General features: G+C 45.7%; 14 non-coding genes and 1 pseudogene across 14 annotated transcripts; 9 read left to right on the top strand and 6 right to left on the bottom strand.

Moving 5' to 3' along the window:
* Nucleotides 1–3,013: 3,013 nt before the first annotated feature.
* On the top strand, nucleotides 3,014–3,129 carry LOC134119381 (U5 spliceosomal RNA). The gene has a single exon (XR_009950934.1). It is a non-coding gene; the product is annotated as a U5 spliceosomal RNA (small nuclear RNA).
* Nucleotides 3,130–3,664: 535 nt separating this feature from the next.
* Nucleotides 3,665–3,855, top strand: LOC134119247 (U2 spliceosomal RNA). Its single transcript, XR_009950801.1, has one exon. It is a non-coding gene; the product is annotated as a U2 spliceosomal RNA (small nuclear RNA).
* A 259-nt stretch (nucleotides 3,856–4,114) lies between these two features.
* Nucleotides 4,115–4,278, top strand: LOC119205226 (U1 spliceosomal RNA). Its single transcript, XR_005117484.2, has one exon. It is a non-coding gene; the product is annotated as a U1 spliceosomal RNA (small nuclear RNA).
* A 1,075-nt stretch (nucleotides 4,279–5,353) lies between these two features.
* LOC119205222 (U5 spliceosomal RNA) lies at nucleotides 5,354–5,469 on the top strand. The gene has a single exon (XR_005117480.2). It is a non-coding gene; the product is annotated as a U5 spliceosomal RNA (small nuclear RNA).
* Nucleotides 5,470–6,004: 535 nt separating this feature from the next.
* LOC119205215 (U2 spliceosomal RNA) lies at nucleotides 6,005–6,195 on the top strand. The gene has a single exon (XR_005117476.2). It is a non-coding gene; the product is annotated as a U2 spliceosomal RNA (small nuclear RNA).
* A 259-nt stretch (nucleotides 6,196–6,454) lies between these two features.
* On the top strand, nucleotides 6,455–6,618 carry LOC119205214 (U1 spliceosomal RNA). Its single transcript, XR_005117475.1, has one exon. It is a non-coding gene; the product is annotated as a U1 spliceosomal RNA (small nuclear RNA).
* Nucleotides 6,619–7,693: 1,075 nt separating this feature from the next.
* LOC119205219 (U5 spliceosomal RNA) lies at nucleotides 7,694–7,809 on the top strand. The gene has a single exon (XR_005117477.1). It is a non-coding gene; the product is annotated as a U5 spliceosomal RNA (small nuclear RNA).
* A 4,098-nt stretch (nucleotides 7,810–11,907) lies between these two features.
* LOC134119383 (U5 spliceosomal RNA) lies at nucleotides 11,908–12,023 on the top strand. Its single transcript, XR_009950936.1, has one exon. It is a non-coding gene; the product is annotated as a U5 spliceosomal RNA (small nuclear RNA).
* Nucleotides 12,024–12,549: 526 nt separating this feature from the next.
* Nucleotides 12,550–12,740, top strand: LOC134119249 (U2 spliceosomal RNA). The gene has a single exon (XR_009950803.1). It is a non-coding gene; the product is annotated as a U2 spliceosomal RNA (small nuclear RNA).
* A 251-nt stretch (nucleotides 12,741–12,991) lies between these two features.
* Nucleotides 12,992–13,079, bottom strand: LOC134119365 (small nucleolar RNA U3; annotated as a pseudogene).
* Nucleotides 13,080–13,734: 655 nt separating this feature from the next.
* On the bottom strand, nucleotides 13,735–13,950 carry LOC134119270 (small nucleolar RNA U3). The gene has a single exon (XR_009950824.1). It is a non-coding gene; the product is annotated as a small nucleolar RNA U3 (small nucleolar RNA).
* A 655-nt stretch (nucleotides 13,951–14,605) lies between these two features.
* Nucleotides 14,606–14,821, bottom strand: LOC134119287 (small nucleolar RNA U3). The gene has a single exon (XR_009950841.1). It is a non-coding gene; the product is annotated as a small nucleolar RNA U3 (small nucleolar RNA).
* Nucleotides 14,822–15,476: 655 nt separating this feature from the next.
* On the bottom strand, nucleotides 15,477–15,692 carry LOC134119271 (small nucleolar RNA U3). Its single transcript, XR_009950825.1, has one exon. It is a non-coding gene; the product is annotated as a small nucleolar RNA U3 (small nucleolar RNA).
* Nucleotides 15,693–16,347: 655 nt separating this feature from the next.
* Nucleotides 16,348–16,563, bottom strand: LOC134119288 (small nucleolar RNA U3). Its single transcript, XR_009950842.1, has one exon. It is a non-coding gene; the product is annotated as a small nucleolar RNA U3 (small nucleolar RNA).
* A 655-nt stretch (nucleotides 16,564–17,218) lies between these two features.
* LOC134119272 (small nucleolar RNA U3) lies at nucleotides 17,219–17,434 on the bottom strand. Its single transcript, XR_009950826.1, has one exon. It is a non-coding gene; the product is annotated as a small nucleolar RNA U3 (small nucleolar RNA).
* Between the last annotated feature and the right edge of the window lie 605 nt (nucleotides 17,435–18,039).

Consider the following 18,039-nt stretch of genomic DNA (forward strand, 5'->3'; position numbering starts at 1 on the left):
TCATAATGAATAATGTAATCCACCCTCACCTGCTCCTTCTCTTTGAGGTATTTCCTGAACCTCTTCATCTGCACGCTTGTGATGTGGGTCACTGGTGTGTGCAGCCACCTCCTCACAGAAGTGTAGGCCTTGTGTGTGAGCTCCCTCTGCTCAGCACTGAAGTGCTCTGGCCTGTCCTTTTGGGTGAGGTACTGACTGTAAAGCTCCCACATCTCCTCAAAGGTGTAATGCTCAAATCCTTTCTGGCCGTAGATACACCTGTGGATGTTGGCCTCAAGGAGACTGGAGACTTGTGGGAAGCTCTCTGCATATTCTGTGAGGTAGTCCTTCACCCACTGGTTCCCCACCTTTCCTTTTCTCTGTGGGTTTCTAACCTCCAGTCTGTGCTTGTCGAGCATGCTGGAATCATACACTTTAACTTAGTACTTCTATCAGTAATATAACTGCACTTGAGATAATGAAGAAAAAAAATAAACACTCATAATTCATCTATGCAAACAGACAGGCTCATACCAACTATATTCAAAATGCATAGCCTACAATGGTAATAACATGATAACGATATTATAACATTCTTACTATTTCACGTAGCCCACGTCGTTTGCCACAAGCCAGTGAAATGGTGCATTTTCATACTGGCCAAATGGAATAACGAGCTTTCCCAGACACAGCTGACGTGATGGTGCAGAGATTCCTTCTGCTCGAAGCAGCCGCTCTGCGTAGGCCAGGGAAGAGGCCTGCTCCAGCAGCTGGCTTGGAGGTTTGGGGAAGACCATCCTCTTCTCCCTGTAGTCACGGGCCTCTTTGGTAGGTACCACTACAGCCTGTTGCCGATGCCAAGGGGCATCTGGGTTCACGACGCGGATTACTGGGGTCGCCATCTCCTAATGAGCAATCCCACAACAACGACAAAAATATTACTATTGTTTAAAATATTGTAATAATATATGAACAATGTAAGAATGAATGTCAGAGAACAACAGGCTATTGATTTTTATTTTAACACCCAGGGGAGAAGAGAATAAAGTGTCAGGTCAGGATGACAACTGCTGTAACCCTGTTATAACTTAGATTAAGGATCTCTTGAGTTATTATAAAGGGAACTGGTATATCATAACATTATAAATCTTGGGCCTATGAGACTAGCTGATTCCTCTGATAATTAATCAACCTTTAAGATTGTATTCCCTTTGATTAATCTGTTACCAAAGGATGACATGGATATTGAGAAATCATATTCAGTGGTGGGTAATGGAACCATTATGAACTATGATTTCAGCTTCGCTGAGAGATATGAGCCGTCAAGTAACTTAGTTAGCTGGAAATGTAGCTACCTGACATGACCGTCAAGAGCTTGGCCTTGAACGTTATTTGTGGGATAACACCAAATAAAATGTACAATGATGTTTATTATGGAGTATCGCGAGTAAAACCAGAACTTTTTACTGAGAGGTTGAACATGAACTAGCTGCCAAGTTACTTTACCTGCCGCACGACGTCTTGGCCAGCTCGCTCGCTCGCTAGCAAACATTAACTCTCCTCCAAACGACGATAGGGCAGTATAAATAATTATTGCTAAAAATAATTATCAATGATAGCCTGTTTCGCTGTTTCCGCTAGACTTGATAATTGTCCTTAATAATTGTCAAGAATAAATTATTTTCAGCTCCGGCGGACTCGTACGATACCGTTTGGGTAGAGGTCTCTCATTGGTCGTCCACAGTCGGCTCCTTAGAGGTCTCTCATTGGTCGTCCACAGTCGGCTCCTGTGATGTGATTGGAAGTCCACAGTCATGTCGACCAATCATAACCCGTAACTGTCTACAGTCACTGTAGACTTTGCACTACTGTGGACTCGACCTCTGCGAATTCCTCAAATGTGGGAATCTCGACTGCATAATTTGTGGTAGTGGGGGACTGCGTCCGCGCTCTCCCCTGATATTAGTGTCAAAGAAAAACCAGTGCTTTCCACTTGGACACATCTCTTTCAACTACTGTTGGTCCCCAAGATTGAGCCTCTTTGCCAACAATGGACCAGTATACTCACCACTGGAGTGTTAAACCACTGAGTGATTGTCTGAATTAACAGTAAACCAACAACATTTCAGGAGGGCCTTACAATTTTTGATTGAAAAAAAATCAATGACTTTTGAGGTTTGTTTTTGGGTGATTCCATTGTCGGAAAGAGGTGCCTGAAAGTGAATTCACTGTCTGAATTCAAAGTGAATTCAACAAGAGTTCATCAGGAGCTTGCACGTGTGTGCTCGTGTGCATGCTCTACCCATGGTGGCCCTGAGCTTGTGTGTGAAGTTTGCAGAGTGCGGCTGTCAGTCCAAGACAGGTCTCCAAGAATTTGTGAAACCGACCACTACAAACCGGGAAATGAGTTTGGATTTTGCCTGCAACTCTGTCTTGGTTGGTGCTGAGCTGCTGAAATTTGGACCAGCTCCTCCCGGGGCCCTCAGGGGGGCCACTGTAGATTTTGGGCCCAATAGGAGGTTCCCCTGGGGAAGCTCCCATTGACTCCCATTCAGTCCGAGTGTGTGTGTGTGTGTGCGTGCACGTGTGTACTTGCGTGCATGCTCTTCCCGTGGTGGCCCTGAGCCTGTGTGTGAAGTTTTCAGAGTGCAGGGCAGTGTTTTTGTGGTAGTTGGGGACTGCGTCCGCACTCTCCACTGATATTAGTGTCAAAGAAAAACCAGTGCTTTTCACTGGCACACATCTCTTTGAACTACTGTTGGTCCCCAAGATTGAGCTTCTTTGCCAACAATGGACCTGTTTACTCACCACTGGAGTGTTAAATCACTGAATGATTGTCTGAATTCACAGTAAACCAACAACATTTCAGGAGGGCCTTACAATTTTTGATTGAAAAGAAATCATAGATTTTTTGAGGAAAGGGGGCTGGGAAATGGGTTAGGCTTTGGACACCTGCAGCTCAACCACTCCCTACCCCAAGAGGGATTACTTGTTCCACAGGGATATAGGGCTGCCTTTCACCTGATTGTGCTACTGACTTTGGTTTCTCTTCAATACGCATAAGTCTTTCGCCTTTTACTAAAGACTTCCGTGGAGAGGAACAACAATGAGTTGACCTTATTTTTTGCCAGGCTCTGCTATTTGGCTAAGCCTCATGTACTTGTAAGAAAAATAAATTAGTAGGATGGAAGAGCCTGTCATTTGAGTAAACTTATTCCTGGAGTCTCTGGTTGAGCTTTGGATCAAGTCTCAAATTACTGTCTGAATTTAGAGTGAAATCAAGATTTAGGCAGGAGCTTACACTTTTGATTGCAAAAAAAACGAATGATTTTTGAGGGCTGTTTGGGGTTAGTTCCATTTTTAGACAGAGGTGCCTAAAAGTGAAATCACTCTCTGAATTATAAGTGAATTCAACAAGAGTTCATCAAGAGCTTACACTTTTGATTGGAAGGAATCAACAAGAGTTCATCAAGAGCTTACACTTTTGATTGGAAGGAATCAACAAGAGTTCATCAAGAGCTTACACTTTTGATTGGAAGGAAATCAAAGATTTTTAAGAATACAGGCTGCGTGGGGAGTGGGATGTTAAGTAACAGGCGACTGCCACGCCCATTTGTATGAGCCGCACCCCGACATTTGAGAGATGCGCTAGTCCGTTGGGTCTGGAGGCAAACATTCATGTGTCATCGCTTCTCGGCCTTTTGGCTAAGATCAAGTGTAGTATCTGTTCTTATCAGTTTAATATCTGATATGTCCTCTATATGAGGACTACATATTAAGCCGATTTTTAGCTCTGGGAGATGAAAAAGGGGCTTGCTCTGCTCACTCCAAGCATTGACCCGGTATTGCAGCACTTCCGGGAACGGTGCAACCTTTATCTTGTGAAAAAAATAACTGGTGACCCAATTCATTGGTGTAGTCTAGGTAGTTGGTTTGCCTCTGTGTACAAGTCTCAACTGGCTGAGACTTTTGGCAAGCAACTGATATGTTTACTCATCAATTGTGCCTTTATTTTGCATTTCACACTGATCACTGATTTTAAATTCACTGATCTGTGAGGACGGTGCCATCTGGGAACCGTCACCCCAAGTGCTCTGTTTGGGAATACCACTCCTGTCTCTGTCACTACCAACTTATACTTACCTGGCAGGGGAGATACCATGATCACAAAGGTGGTTCACCCAGGGTGAGGCTCAGCCATTGCACTCCGGCTGTGTTGACCACTGCGAATTCCTCAAATGTGGGAATCTCGACTGCATAATTTGTGGTAGTGGGGGACTGCGTCCGCGCTCTCCCCTGATATTAGTGTCAAAGAAAAACCAGTGCTTTCCACTTGGACACATCTCTTTCAACTACTGTTGGTCCCCAAGATTGAGCCTCTTTGCCAACAATGGACCAGTATACTCACCACTGGAGTGTTAAACCACTGAGTGATTGTCTGAATTAACAGTAAACCAACAACATTTCAGGAGGGCCTTACAATTTTTGATTGAAAAAAAATCAATGACTTTTGAGGTTTGTTTTTGGGTGATTCCATTGTCGGAAAGAGGTGCCTGAAAGTGAAATCACTGTCTGAATTCAAAGTGAATTCAACAAGAGTTCATCAGGAGCTTGCACGTGTGTGCTCGTGTGCATGCTCTACCCATGGTGGCCCTGAGCTTGTGTGTGAAGTTTGCAGAGTGCGGCTGTCAGTCCAAGACAGGTCTCCAAGAATTTGTGAAACCGACCACTACAAACCGGGAAATGAGTTTGGATTTTGCCTGCAACTCTGTCTTGGTTGGTGCTGAGCTGCTGAAATTTGGACCAGCTCCTCCCGGGGCCCTCAGGGGGGCCACTGTAGATTTTGGGCCCAATAGGAGGTTCCCCTGGGGAAGCTCCCATTGACTCCCATTCAGTCCGAGTGTGTGTGTGTGTGTGCGTGCACGTGTGTACTTGCGTGCATGCTCTTCCCGTGGTGGCCCTGAGCCTGTGTGTGAAGTTTTCAGAGTGCAGGGCAGTGTTTTTGTGGTAGTTGGGGACTGCGTCCGCACTCTCCACTGATATTAGTGTCAAAGAAAAACCAGTGCTTTTCACTGGCACACATCTCTTTGAACTACTGTTGGTCCCCAAGATTGAGCTTCTTTGCCAACAATGGACCTGTTTACTCACCACTGGAGTGTTAAATCACTGAATGATTGTCTGAATTCACAGTAAACCAACAACATTTCAGGAGGGCCTTACAATTTTTGATTGAAAAGAAATCATAGATTTTTTGAGGAAAGGGGGCTGGGAAATGGGTTAGGCTTTGGACACCTGCAGCTCAACCACTCCCTACCCCAAGAGGGATTACTTGTTCCACAGGGATATAGGGCTGCCTTTCACCTGATTGTGCTACTGACTTTGGTTTCTCTTCAATACGCATAAGTCTTTCGCCTTTTACTAAAGACTTCCGTGGAGAGGAACAACAATGAGTTGACCTTATTTTTTGCCAGGCTCTGCTATTTGGCTAAGCCTCATGTACTTGTAAGAAAAATAAATTAGTAGGATGGAAGAGCCTGTCATTTGAGTAAACTTATTCCTGGAGTCTCTGGTTGAGCTTTGGATCAAGTCTCAAATTACTGTCTGAATTTAGAGTGAAATCAAGATTTAGGCAGGAGCTTACACTTTTGATTGCAAAAAAAACGAATGATTTTTGAGGGCTGTTTGGGGTTAGTTCCATTTTTAGACAGAGGTGCCTAAAAGTGAAATCACTCTCTGAATTATAAGTGAATTCAACAAGAGTTCATCAAGAGCTTACACTTTTGATTGGAAGGAATCAACAAGAGTTCATCAAGAGCTTACACTTTTGATTGGAAGGAATCAACAAGAGTTCATCAAGAGCTTACACTTTTGATTGGAAGGAAATCAAAGATTTTTAAGAATACAGGCTGCGTGGGGAGTGGGATGTTAAGTAACAGGCGACTGCCACGCCCATTTGTATGAGCCGCACCCCGACATTTGAGAGATGCGCTAGTCCGTTGGGTCTGGAGGCAAACATTCATGTGTCATCGCTTCTCGGCCTTTTGGCTAAGATCAAGTGTAGTATCTGTTCTTATCAGTTTAATATCTGATATGTCCTCTATATGAGGACTACATATTAAGCCGATTTTTAGCTCTGGGAGATGAAAAAGGGGCTTGCTCTGCTCACTCCAAGCATTGACCCGGTATTGCAGCACTTCCGGGAACGGTGCAACCTTTATCTTGTGAAAAAAATAACTGGTGACCCAATTCATTGGTGTAGTCTAGGTAGTTGGTTTGCCTCTGTGTACAAGTCTCAACTGGCTGAGACTTTTGGCAAGCAACTGATATGTTTACTCATCAATTGTGCCTTTATTTTGCATTTCACACTGATCACTGATTTTAAATTCACTGATCTGTGAGGACGGTGCCATCTGGGAACCGTCACCCCAAGTGCTCTGTTTGGGAATACCACTCCTGTCTCTGTCACTACCAACTTATACTTACCTGGCAGGGGAGATACCATGATCACAAAGGTGGTTCACCCAGGGCGAGGCTCAGCCATTGCACTCCGGCTGTGTTGACCACTGCGAATTCCTCAAATGTGGGAATCTCGACTGCATAATTTGTGGTAGTGGGGGACTGCGTCCGCGCTCTCCCCTGATATTAGTGTCAAAGAAAAACCAGTGCTTTCCACTTGGACACATCTCTTTCAACTACTGTTGGTCCCCAAGATTGAGCCTCTTTGCCAACAATGGACCAGTATACTCACCACTGGAGTGTTAAACCACTGAGTGATTGTCTGAATTAACAGTAAACCAACAACATTTCAGGAGGGCCTTACAATTTTTGATTGAAAAAAAATCAATGACTTCTGAGGTTTGTTTTTGGGTGATTCCATTGTCGGAAAGAGGTGCCTGAAAGTGAAATCACTGTCTGAATTCAAAGTGAATTCAACAAGAGTTCATCAGGAGCTTGCACGTGTGTGCTCGTGTGCATGCTCTACCCATGGTGGCCCTGAGCTTGTGTGTGAAGTTTGCAGAGTGCGGCTGTCAGTCCAAGACAGGTCTCCAAGAATTTGTGAAACCGACCACTACAAACCGGGAAATGAGTTTGGATTTTGCCTGCAACTCTGTCTTGGTTGGTGCTGAGCTGCTGAAATTTGGACCAGCTCCTCCCGGGGCCCTCAGGGGGGCCACTGTAGATTTTGGGCCCAATAGGAGGTTCCCCTGGGGAAGCTCCCATTGACTCCCATTCAGTCCGAGTGTGTGTGTGTGTGTGCGTGCACGTGTGTACTTGCGTGCATGCTCTTCCCGTGGTGGCCCTGAGCCTGTGTGTGAAGTTTTCAGAGTGCAGGGCAGTGTTTTTGTGGTAGTTGGGGACTGCGTCCGCACTCTCCACTGATATTAGTGTCAAAGAAAAACCAGTGCTTTTCACTGGCACACATCTCTTTGAACTACTGTTGGTCCCCAAGATTGAGCTTCTTTGCCAACAATGGACCTGTTTACTCACCACTGGAGTGTTAAATCACTGAATGATTGTCTGAATTCACAGTAAACCAACAACATTTCAGGAGGGCCTTACAATTTTTGATTGAAAAGAAATCATAGATTTTTTGAGGAAAGGGGGCTGGGAAATGGGTTAGGCTTTGGACACCTGCAGCTCAACCACTCCCTACCCCAAGAGGGATTACTTGTTCCACAGGGATATAGGGCTGCCTTTCACCTGATTGTGCTACTGACTTTGGTTTCTCTTCAATACGCATAAGTCTTTCGCCTTTTACTAAAGACTTCCGTGGAGAGGAACAACAATGAGTTGACCTTATTTTTTGCCAGGCTCTGCTATTTGGCTAAGCCTCATGTACTTGTAAGAAAAATAAATTAGTAGGATGGAAGAGCCTGTCATTTGAGTAAACTTATTCCTGGAGTCTCTGGTTGAGCTTTGGATCAAGTCTCAAATTACTGTCTGAATTTAGAGTGAAATAAAGATTTAGGCAGGAGCTTACACTTTTGATTGCAAAAAAAACGAATGATTTTTGAGGGCTGTTTGGGGTTAGTTCCATTTTTAGACAGAGGTGCCTAAAAGTGAAATCACTCTCTGAATTATAAGTGAATTCAACAAGAGTTCATCAAGAGCTTACACTTTTGATTGGAAGGAATCAACAAGAGTTCATCAAGAGCTTACACTTTTGATTGGAAGGAATCAACAAGAGTTCATCAAGAGCTTACACTTTTGATTGGAAGGAAATCAAAGATTTTTAAGAATACAGGCTGCGTGGGGAGTGGGATGTTAAGTAACAGGCGACTGCCACGCCCATTTGTATGAGCCGCACCCCGACATTTGAGAGATGCGCTAGTCCGTTGGGTCTGGAGGCAAACATTCATGTGTCATCGCTTCTCGGCCTTTTGGCTAAGATCACCATGGTAATCCATTTTTGACAACGCAAGGGAAGCGCGTGACGACGGAGGAATGGCCACATCACCCAACGAGCAGCCGATCCCAAAGGTCGGGCTGAGGTATACTCTGAGATTTCGAGCTACCAAAGAAGAAGATCAGGTCCTGTCGAGAGTTTTTTTTGGAAAACAAGTCATCATGGGCCAGCTCAATCTGGTGATACAGGATGTTCTGTGCATTCAGTGGAACCAGCAGGAAAAAGCTTTTGACGTTACCTTCAGGACCGAGGACATCTACAGAAGAGTATCGGAAATCTGCAGAAAGGAGGCGAAGGTGAGCCCTCTTGCCTACTACGAAGTCCTGAACCTTGACAGACCGAACTTCAGAACAGTGTCAGTCCATATGTACAACCCCTTTGTCACTGATGAAGCTTTAGTTTCCTTTCTGTGCCAGTATGGGGACGTGGCAACATCAGCCCGCCATATAAAAGACCCACTTGGTTTTTGGACCGGACGTCGGCTGTTCCAGGTTCTGCTGAATCCAGATCCGACAGGGCCGGATGGCCTCCAACACCCCCCTGCCTTTTTTAGTCTTGGGGGCGACCGCGGGTATTTGTTCTATAACCGCCAGCCAGCCTTCTGTCGTAAATGCAGACGGTCTGGCCACTCAGAAGCAGGCTGCACGGGGGAAAGCTGCCGGTTTTGTGGGCAAACAGGACACGTGGCCAAGGAATGTGTGGCACCGAAAACTTGCCACGGATGCGGAGGGGCGGACCACCTCTATAGGAGCTGCCCTAGCCGCAGGAGGACTTTTTCCGAGGTTGCAAAACAAACGGGAGTCCTTAACAGAACCACAGTGCAGGAAACAGAATCCGAGACATCGCGGCCTACCAAGGAGGGGCCAGCACCGATGGGGCCTGGAGCAGATACCTTAGAGGGAGGAGTGGGAGCCGCATTGCAGGACGAAGGAGCAGCATTAGTGGACGAGGCAGCCCAAGCAGCAGACCATAGCGAGATGGAGGAGTTTCCGGAGCTTACGCTTGGTGCATCCTTCCCCACGATGAAGCCAGGGGCACGAAAGGTCTCACAGGTTTTTGGAACACTGACGTGTGAGTATGAAGAGTGTGCAGAGGAGGCATGCAGTAAAAAAACCAAGAGGGAGAAGACGGATGTCGTGGATGAAAAGGAGGGGATTGACGGCAGTAGGAGAAAGGAAGCCGTGAAGCTGGGGAATGCCACTGACGACAGTGGAGCCAGAGAGGACATACAACAGGACCCAAATGGGAATGCTGCAGAAGAGTTGGAGGGACAGTGCACAGGGGAAGGAGCTGCCTTGATGGCCGAAGGGCTGGGGATGGATTTTGAACTCCCCCAAGGCTTGCTCATGTTGTCATCCCCATATGGGGAGGACGTATATGATGGACCTAGTCGACCGGCAAACCCGGCAAACTCGGCAAACACGGTTCCTCTTTCCTGGGCTGAACAGATGGACAAAGACACCCCGTACACCCAGTAGGGGGAACAAACTTTGCCTGAAATGGGTTCTCTTAAGGTACTGTCATTAAATACAAGGGGAATGAGGGACAAAGTGAAAAGGAGGGTCGTTTTCGATTTTGTGGCCACACTCCAAGCTGATATCTGTCTTTTGCAGGAGGTTCATTTACGGGATATGGGGGACGTCAAAATGTTTTCAAAGGAGTGGACCAAAGGGGACTCAGTTTGGAGTGTAGGGGGGGTCCACTCCACAGGGGTGGGCATTTTATTTGGAACTAAAGAAATTCTGGTAGAGACATCCTTTGTTATTGTCCAAGGGAGGATAATGGGTACAGACGTGACATGGGGAACAGCCAAATTCAGGGTTATTGTAGTATATGGGCCACAATCAGCAACCGAGAGGAAGGACATGATTGGCCAAATGGAACCACATCTTGCCACTACTAGGCAGGTTATTATAGGGGGTGACTTAAATGTTGAGCTAGGTATAGGGGGAGATACTAGTGACATTTTTATCACCAATTTAATGTCCAAGCACGGCCTAGTAGACGGGTTACGGTGGGTTAAACCACAGGTGCTAAGCCCTACATGGCGGAACTCAAGGGGCATAGCTAAACGCTTGGACTACATTTTCCTCTCAAGGTCTTTGAGCTTATTGGCAGGCAGATTGCTCCCGGTGTGTTTCTCGGACCATGATGGAGTACTGCTTGACATGGTTTCATGTGCACCAGTGTTTGGGACCGGTTACTGGCGCCTTAACATCAACATCTTAGAGGAAGATTTATTCATTAAAGATTTTCGTCTGTTTTTCGGAGGTCTGTTGGGATTACGGCCAATGTGTCCGGGAGCCATTGAGTGGTGGGAGGTTGCCAAGGAGCGAATAAGGTTGTTTTGTGTGCAATATAGCAAAAAGAAGGCGAGGTGGGCAAAGAGGGAGGGTTTTCGGCTCCAGCAACTTCTCGAACTTGAATACGCTAGGGGGAACTCGTGCGGCACTTTAAACCAGCAGGCTTGCGACTCCCTCAAGGCACAGCTCAGGGATATCTATGAGCAAAAGGCCCGAGCATTCCTGTTGCAGTCACGTGAAAAATTCATTGAGAGTTTTGAAACGTGTTCTGCTGCCTTTTTCAGCTCAATACGGGCCGACAGGGCAAAACGGGTAGTAACCGGGGTTAGGGACAAGCATGGTAGGGTTGTGTCGGACAAGGGGGAGATGGTGCAGGCCGCCACTGACTACTACCGCACAAGGTTTTTGGAGAAGGAGATAGATGTAGATGGTGGAGAGAATTTCTTGGAGTTGTTGACCCAGCGGGTGCCTTTAAACATAGCACAGACTCTGGATACCCCGCTGACCCTTGAAGAACTTGAGGAGGCCCTCCAAAGAATGAACAGGCGGAAGGTGCCTGGTATTGACGGACTGCCGGCAGAGTTTTATCTCAAGTTTTGGGACATACTAGGGCCGGTAGTGTTGGAGGTCCTTTCCACAATACTCAGCACCGGTGTGATGGGAGGGTCTATGGCCACCGGAGTTATCTCCCTTCTTTTTAAGAAGGGGGACCACACCGACCTAGGGAACTGGCGGCCACTGACCATGCTTTGTGTTGATTACAAGCTCCTGGCAAAGGTCTTAGCGGATCGGCTGGGCAAAGCACTTCCTCATGTTGTCCATGTGGATCAGACCTGCGGAGTGGCGGGGCGTTCGGTGAGATGGAATCTTCAGCTCATTCGGGACACTGTCGCATGGGTGGAAGACAGGCACTTACCACTTATGGTTGTGGGTCTCGACCAGGCAAAAGCCTTTGACAGGGTTCACTGGGGTTTTATGTTTAGGGTTTTAAGCAGATTAGGCTTCAGTGATAGGTTTGTAGGATGGTTACGGGTATTGTACACAGCTGTGGGGAGCACAATTTCAGTTAATGGTCATTTGGGGGAGTTTTTCAGTTTGCACGCAGGAGTCAGACAGGGGTGTTAGGCTTTGGACACCCGCAGCTCAACCACTCCCTACCGCAAGAGGGATTACTTGTTCCACAGGGATATAGGGCTGCCTTTCACCTGATTGTGCTACTGACTTTGGTTTCTCTTCAATACGCATAAGTCTTTCGCCTTTTACTAAAGACTTCCGTGGAGAGGAACAACAATGAGTTGACCTTATTTTTTGCCAGGCTCTGCTATTTGGCTAAGCCTCATGTACTTGTAAGAAAAATAAATTAGTGGGATGGAAGAGCCTGTCATTCGAGTAAACTTATTCCTGGAGTCTCTTTGGATCAAGTCTCAAATTACTGTCTGAATTTAGAGTGAAATCAAGATTTAGGCAGGAGCTTACACTTTTGATTGCAAAAAAACCGAATGATTTTTGAGGGCTGTTTGGGGTTAGTTCCATTTTTAGACAGAGGTGCCTAAAAGTGAAATCACTCTCTGAATTATAAGTGAATTCAACAAGAGTTCATCAAGAGCTTACACTTTTGATTGGAAGGAATCAACAAGAGTTCATCAAGAGCTTACACTTTTGATTGGAAGGAATCAACAAGAGTTCATCAAGAGCTTACACTTTTGATTGGAAGGAAATCAAAGATTTTTAAGAATACAGGCTGCGTGGGGAGTGGGATGTTAAGTAACAGGCGACTGCCACGCCCATTTGTATGAGCCGCACCCCGACATTTGAGAGATGCGCTAGTCCGTTGGGTCTGGAGGCAAACATTCATGTGTCATCGCTTCTCGGCCTTTTGGCTAAGATCAAGTGTAGTATCTGTTCTTATCAGTTTAATATCTGATATGTCCTCTATATGAGGACTACATATTAAGCCGATTTTTAGCTCTGGGAGATGAAAAAGGGGCTTGCTCTGCTCACTCCAAGCATTGACCCGGTATTGCAGCACTTCCGGGAACGGTGCAACCTTTATCTTGTGAAAAAAATAACTGGTGACCCAATTCATTGGTGTAGTCTAGGTAGTTGGTTTGCCTCTGTGTACAAGTCTCAACTGGCTGAGACTTTTGGCAAGCAACTGATATGTTTACTCATCAATTGTGCCTTTATTTTGCATTTCACACTGATCACTGATTTTAAATTCACTGATCTGTGAGGACGGTGCCATCTGGGAACCGTCACCCCAAGTGCTCTGTTTGGGAATACCACTCCTGTCTCTGTCACTACCAACTTATACTTACCTGGCAGGGGAGATACCATGATCGACTTCTCAAGTCGGAAACTATAGAAATGATCCCTGAAAGTATAGTCCTAGTTTGCTTGAGGTTGAAAACGGAATTTGACTTTCAAAAAAACAACTATCACCGATGGTTCTCCTTTTGTTACCACCAGAGTATGTTCCTTTGGTGCTGAGGCAGACTGTGAGGCGCTGGACAGAGGCAAACGAAGCCATGCAGGACTTCTTGGATTGATGGACTGCTATCTGCAGTGTGGACCTCTTGGGAGGTTATCCACAGCATTCCGGAATGCCTTACAGAATAACATTTGATTCTCTAAAAATGCCAACGTTCCAATCTGGACTGTACACTACTTTACCAACTACAAGCCAACGGTCACCAGTGAACTCAAAGGTCTTCTCAATGAGAAGAAAAAAGGCTTCAATTACAGGGACAGGGGTATATTCGGGTAATCAGCGTGACTTGAAGGACAAGCTCAGGGATTGCTAGGACACCAAATTCCAAGAGAACAATGTGAGGGAGGTGTGAACCGGGTGAGCAGATAACTGGTTTCCAGGCTCGAGGGAGATGACTATTGGGCTTCCTGCGAAGGTTCAATGCGGAAAGGTGTCACAAAATCCCCCTTTGAACTGAAACACAGTAAAATATATCAGATAATTCAGCCATTCTATCAACTAATCAAGTCGAATTTTTGGGGTTATATATAAAAGTCTATTGACGTAGTCTGATAACCACTCGGTCCATATTTCCCACCTCTTTACTCCACTAGGAATTAAAGAGCGGTCATCAATGGCAGAAAGCTTGTGAACTAATTCACTTCTCTGTGCCCGCTTCACGCCCAGTGGGAAATATCACATTTCATCATCGTGGATAGCGAGGCCATACCATTTTGAAACACACTTCTCAAGTCGGAAACTATAGAAATGATCCCTGAAAGTATAGTCTTAGTTTGCTTGAGGGTGAAAACGGAATTTGACTTTCAAAAAAACAACTATCACCGATGGTTCTCCTTTTGTTACCACCAGAGTATGTTCCTTTGGTGCTGAGGCAGACTGTGAGGCGCTGGACAGAGGCAAACGAAGCCATGCAGGACTTCTTGGATTGATGGACTGCTATCCGCAGTGTGGACCTCTTGGGAGGTTATCCACAGCATTCCGGAATGCCTTACGGAATAACATTTGATTCTGTGAAAATGCCACCGTTCCAATCTGGACTGTACACTACTTCACCAACAACAAGCCAACGGTCACCAGTGAACTCAAAGGTCTTCTCAATGAGAAGAAAAAAGGCTTCAACTGCAGGGACAGGGGTATATTCGGGTAATCAGCGTGACTTGAAGGACAAGCTCAGGGATTGCTAGGACACCAAATTCCAAGAGAACAATGTGAGGGAGGTGTGAACCGGGTGAGCAGATAACTGGTTTCCAGGCTCGAGGGAGATGACTATTGGGCTTCCTGCCAAGGGCCAATGCGGAAAGGTGTCACAAAATCCCCCTTTGAACTGAAACACAGTAAAATATATCAGATAATTCAGCCATTCTATCAACTAATCAAGTCGAATTATTGGGGTTATATATAAAAGTCTGTTGAGATAGTCTGATAACCACTCGGTCCATATTTCCCACCTCTTTACTCCACTAGGAATTAAAGAGCGGTCATCAATGGCAGAAAGCTTGTGAACTGATTCACTTCTCTGTGCCCGCTTCACGCCCAGTGGGAAATATCACATTTCATCATCGTGGATAGCGAGGCCATACCATTTTGAAACACACTTCTCAAGTCGGAAACTATAGAAATGATCCCTGAAAGTATAGTCTTAGTTTGCTTGAGGGTGAAAAGGGAATTTGACTTTCAAAAAAACAACTATCACCGATGGTTCTCCTTTTGTTACCACCAGAGTATGTTCCTTTGGTGCTGAGGCAGACTGTGAGGCGCTGGACAGAGGCAAACGAAGCCATGCAGGACTTCTTGGATTGATGGACTGCTATCCGCAGTGTGGACCTCTTGGGAGGTTATCCACAGCATTCCGGAATGCCTTACGGAATAACATTTGATTCTGTGAAAATGCCACCGTTCCAATCTGGACTGTACACTACTTCACCAACAACAAGCCAACGGTCACCAGTGAACTCAAAGGTCTTCTCAATGAGAAGAAAAAAGGCTTCAACTGCAGGGACAGGGGTATATTCGGGTAATCAGCGTGACTTGAAGGACAAGCTCAGGGATTGCTAGGACACCAAATTCCAAGAGAACAATGTGAGGGAGGTGTGAACCGGGTGAGCAGATAACTGGTTTCCAGGCTCGAGGGAGATGACTATTGGGCTTCCTGCGAAGGGTCAATGCGGAAAGGTGTCACAAAATCCCCCTTTGAACTGAAACACAGTAAAATATATCGGATAATTCAGCCATTCTATCAACTAATCAAGTCGAATTATTGGGGTTATATATAAAAGTCTGTTGAGATAGTCTTATAACCACTCGGTCCATATTTCCCACCTCTTTACTCCACTAGGAATTAAAGAGCGGTCATCAATGGCAGAAAGCTTGTGAACTAATTCACTTCTCTGTGCCCGCTTCACGCCCAGTGGGAAATATCACATTTCATCATCGTGGATAGCGAGGCCATACCATTTTGAAACACACTTCTCAAGTCGGAAACTATAGAAATGATCCCTGAAAGTATAGTCTTAGTTTGCTTGAGGGTGAAAACGGAATTTGACTTTAAAAAAAACAACTATCACCGATGGTTCTCCTTTTGTTACCACCAGAGTATGTTCCTTTGGTGCTGAGGCAGACTGTGAGGCGCTGGACAGAGGCAAACGAAGCCATGCAGGACTTCTTGGATTGATGGACTGCTATCCGCAGTGTGGACCTCTTGGGAGGTTATCCACAGCATTCCGGAATGCCTTACGGAATAACATTTGATTCTGTGAAAATGCCACCGTTCCAATCTGGACTGTACACTACTTCACCAACAACAAGCCAACGGTCACCAGTGAACTCAAAGGTCTTCTCAATGAGAAGAAAAAAGGCTTCAACTGCAGGGACAGGGGTATATTCGGGTAATCAGCGTGACTTGAAGGACAAGCTCAGGGATTGCTAGGACACCAAATTCCAAGAGAACAATGTGAGGGAGGTGTGAACCGGGTGAGCAGATAACTGGTTTCCAGGCTCGAGGGAGATGACTATTGGGCTTCCTGCCAAGGGCCAATGCGGAAAGGTGTCACAAAATCCCCCTTTGAACTGAAACACAGTAAAATATATCAGATAATTCAGCCATTCTATCAACTAATCAAGTCGAATTATTGGGGTTATATATAAAAGTCTGTTGAGATAGTCTGATAACCACTCGGTCCATATTTCCCACCTCTTTACTCCACTAGGAATTAAAGAGCGGTCATCAATGGCAGAAAGCTTGTGAACTGATTCACTTCTCTGTGCCCGCTTCACGCCCAGTGGGAAATATCACATTTCATCATCGTGGATAGCGAGGCCATACCATTTTGAAACACACTTCTCAAGTCGGAAACTATAGAAATGATCCCTGAAAGTATAGTCTTAGTTTGCTTGAGGGTGAAAAGGGAATTTGACTTTCAAAAAAACAACTATCACCGATGGTTCTCCTTTTGTTACCACCAGAGTATGTTCCTTTGGTGCTGAGGCAGACTGTGAGGCGCTGGACAGAGGCAAACGAAGCCATGCAGGACTTCTTGGATTGATGGACTGCTATCCGCAGTGTGGACCTCTTGGGAGGTTATCCACAGCATTCCGGAATGCCTTACGGAATAACATTTGATTCTGTGAAAATGCCACCGTTCCAATCTGGACTGTACACTACTTCACCAACAACAAGCCAACGGTCACCAGTGAACTCAAAGGTCTTCTCAATGAGAAGAAAAAAGGCTTCAACTGCAGGGACAGGGGTATATTCGGGTAATCAGCGTGACTTGAAGGACAAGCTCAGGGATTGCTAGGACACCAAATTCCAAGAGAACAATGTGAGGGAGGTGTGAACCGGGTGAGCAGATAACTGGTTTCCAGGCTCGAGGGAGATGACTATTGGGCTTCCTGCGAAGGGTCAATGCGGAAAGGTGTCACAAAATCCCCCTTTGAACTGAAACACAGTAAAATATATCGGATAATTCAGCCATTCTATCAACTAATCAAGTCGAATTATTGGGGTTATATATAAAAGTCTGTTGAGATAGTCTTATAACCACTCGGTCCATATTTCCCACCTCTTTACTCCACTAGGAATTAAAGAGCGGTCATCAATGGCAGAAAGCTTGTGAACTAATTCACTTCTCTGTGCCCGCTTCACGCCCAGTGGGAAATATCACATTTCATCATCGTGGATAGCGAGGCCATACCATTTTGAAACACACTTCTCAAGTCGGAAACTATAGAAATGATCCCTGAAAGTATAGTCTTAGTTTGCTTGAGGGTGAAAACGGAATTTGACTTTAAAAAAAACAACTATCACCGATGGTTCTCCTTTTGTTACCACCAGAGTATGTTCCTTTGGTGCTGAGGCAGACTGTGAGGCGCTGGACAGAGGCAAACGAAGCCATGCAGGACTTCTTGGATTGATGGACTGCTATCCGCAGTGTGGACCTCTTGGGAGGTTATCCACAGCATTCCGGAATGCCTTACGGAATAACATTTGATTCTGTGAAAATGCCACCGTTCCAATCTGGACTGTACACTACTTCACCAACAACAAGCCAACGGTCACCAGTGAACTCAAAGGTCTTCTCAATGAGAAGAAAAAAGGCTTCAACTGCAGGGACAGGGGTATATTCGGGTAATCAGCGTGACTTGAAGGACAAGCTCAGGGATTGCTAGGACACCAAATTCCAAGAGAACAATGTGAGGGAGGTGTGAACCGGGTGAGCAGATAACTGGTTTCCAGGCTCGAGGGAGATGACTATTGGGCTTCCTGCCAAGGGCCAATGCGGAAAGGTGTCACAAAATCCCCCTTTGAACTGAAACACAGTAAAATATATCAGATAATTCAGCCATTCTATCAACTAATC

Source organism: Pungitius pungitius, unplaced genomic scaffold, assembly GCF_949316345.1.
Source record: "Pungitius pungitius unplaced genomic scaffold, fPunPun2.1 scaffold_24, whole genome shotgun sequence".
Classification (NCBI taxonomy): Eukaryota; Metazoa; Chordata; class Actinopteri; order Perciformes; family Gasterosteidae; genus Pungitius; species Pungitius pungitius.